This window comes from Watersipora subatra, chromosome 7 (assembly GCF_963576615.1).
Source record: "Watersipora subatra chromosome 7, tzWatSuba1.1, whole genome shotgun sequence".
NCBI lineage: Eukaryota > Metazoa > Bryozoa > Gymnolaemata > Cheilostomatida > Watersiporidae > Watersipora > Watersipora subatra.
The window spans coordinates 28,082,294-28,085,397 of NC_088714.1; positions in this window are offsets into that span (position 1 = coordinate 28,082,294).

A 3,104-nucleotide genomic window follows, 5' to 3' on the forward strand; every position below is an offset into this window, starting at 1 on the left:
TTGATATATTGTAAAATATACTGTAGAACCTCTATTTAAGCACTACTCTTATTTAAAAGCCAGTGTAGAAAAAGTGGAGCACCACCCTTTAATTAAATGTCACCTCCATTTGATCACCACTATACCATTTTTTTGATTTTTTTGAGACCATAATAGCAAGAGATCAAAAAAGTGTGCACAAAATTGTACTCATAAGAAATTCTTTACATCAATAACAAATAATTCTTTGATTGATTCTGTTTGTATCAAAATCCGTTTCCCAATTCCAAAGCGTTATGGCTTTTTTGTAAAAACTTTGAAAGCAACACTATAAAAATAATTGCCTTAATCCTTTTAGGCTAACAGTAGTTTGGGGTTTAACACGGTTTTAATATTTCCACGTATGCAAAAAAGAATGAGCAATGCAGTCTTGACTACTAGTTTGAAACTTGTGCTTTGTGCGCATGCTGATAAAAGCTTCTCATTAGTTGTGCAAACAAGCCACGGTTGGAGTTTTCGATCTGCTAAAAAAACTGTTTGGAAGTTTAAATTGACTAGTTCAGCAGTGCAGAAAAAGAGCTAAGATCAGAATACACTGTAGAAGGTTAAACAAGAATATGAAATGGCTTCAAACGAGAGCAACGATCAGAACGCAAATGGATGAGCAAAGATTCCAAACATTTTTGTTTCAAACATTTCAATTTTTGTTTCTTCATGCATTATAAATATTGTTTACTTGTGTTAACTGTTTTTAAATATATATGTGACAAACTTTAACCTTATTATTGAACAATTGAGGAATTTGCATAATTATAGCATAGTATTTAATAACATACTTGGGTTTATCTAAACTCGGCTTACATTGGATCGACTCTCATAGCTATTCTTCAATTGCACATGAAAACCAGTTTTGTTTGCAAACTACATGTAGAACAGACATATCTATAATTGGTGCAATGTGTTTTTAAGCAAAATTGGTAAATACAGCTATAAAATAGAAACGTGCCTACAAATTTAAAAACAAGTAAAAAGTTAAAAGTTCTAACAAAATGCAAAGCAGTGCGCAGTCTATAATATTATGATTAGTAAAAGGTAAGCAGTATCAACTGGTGTAGATGTTGCCCAGCTTAATAATGCAAGTTTACGCAGTATTTAAAATTCTATAATTAGTTGGAGGTAATTTGTAGCAGATTTCTTGCATTCATAAAAATTAATGCCACTCCGCTAAATAATGAGCGCTAAAATGAGGTTAAAATTGTTTTTCCAAAACTTTAACAATGTATTTAAAGCATACAACACTACCTTTTATTCGAGTGTCACCTCTAACAAAGCACATGAAAGTGGGATTCAATGAAACTCAATTAGAGGTTGTACCGTATAATTCATTACACTCAATGCAACTAAACCTGATTTAGTAAATCAGGTTTAGTTGCATTGAGGTTTGGCAATGAAATTATATAATAAATTTTTGAGTGATTGTGCGGGCTCTGCTCCGGGTCAGCTGAAGGCGAAGTTGGTAGAGCGCCTGTGGGCGTCCTGGGACTGTCCTTCCTGACTCTGGTGCTCCGGAGTGTGCGCTTATCGCTGATTCTGTTTCTTTTCCTACTGCTTGCTGGGGCTGCCTTGACTCTAGCCTCTGGCTATCTGGCATGTCCTATTGCTACTCTGTGTATTTTTTTACTCATATTGTCATGTTATTATTACGCAATAAAAATCAAATCAAATCAAAAATCAAATCAAATCAAAAACCTAAACTAGATTCAAGTTTGATCCAAACCTTGATAAAAAGTAGCCAAAATATGTGACATTTAATAGTAACTAAAAATGGCTAACAGAAATTCACATTAGAAATCTTATAAAACAATAACGGCTCAAACACAGAAGGTATTGAACCATAAAATAATTAGTTTTTGGTTTCAATCTATATTTTTAAGCAAAATATTAATTGCTCATTAATTTTAATTATTTTTGTATATATGTATTAAAATTTTTCTAAGAAGCTTTGATGACAGAAGAACAAATCTATTCTTTGCAAAGTTTTCTCATATGCTCAATGACTCTTATACATGTAAAATTTTAGCTTTTTCGTTGACAGTGGTTAAGCTGAGAATTATTGCAAAATAAACAATGGAGTTGATAAATTTCATATATATAAACATACATACATATATATATATATATATATATATATATATATATATATATATATATATATATATATATACAGACGGTTCCCTACTTACGAACATTCGAGTTACGAACAACCCGTACATACGAACAGGTCTGCGCGTATGTCCGCCGCTAATACCGACGGTATTACCGACGTATTAGCGGCGGAAATAGGCACTACTCAGAAGCCCAATCCAGCATCCACCTTTCTCTGCCCAGTTCGTTGCAGCGCCTAAGTGCGTGAACGTATCTCCAGTGCGCAAAGAACTTTTTTATTTTTACTGTACGTATTGTAAAGGAATTTGCCGGCCTTTACTTTATTGGTTACCCTACTAATATAGCACTGAAGCAACTTACGAACAAATTCACCTTACGAACAATCGTTCGGAACGTAACTCGTTCGTAGGTTGGGAACCGTCTGTATATATATATATATATATATATATATACATGCTACAGACAGTACTGTTTCGACAATTGAAGCCTCATCAGTGCAGCTGATTATATATATATATATATATATATATATACTATATATATACTATATATATAGTATATATTAGTATATATAGTATATACTATATATATATATATATATACTATATATATATAAATATTAGCTGTGCCACCCGACGTTGCCTGTGTAATAGAAGAGGTTTTGGACAGAAAATTGATTTGTACTTAACATATAACAACATTTGCCATTTTAACTTTCAAACTACATATCATGAAAGAAGTGTTTTGTGTAGTTGGAATAAATTAAGAGAAAAAAAAAACTGTAAAGGTTTTAAAACTTTGTCAAAAAACTACCTTTCAAGCTAGTAGCCTGGTATATTGCCAATAGGAAACTCCACTAAGCTAATTAATAAGGCTTCCAATGACGGTAAGTTATGGCTTACCATTCTGCATTGTTGTCTGTATTGTTGTCCAGCTCAGCTGTTCTAATAATAGCTATA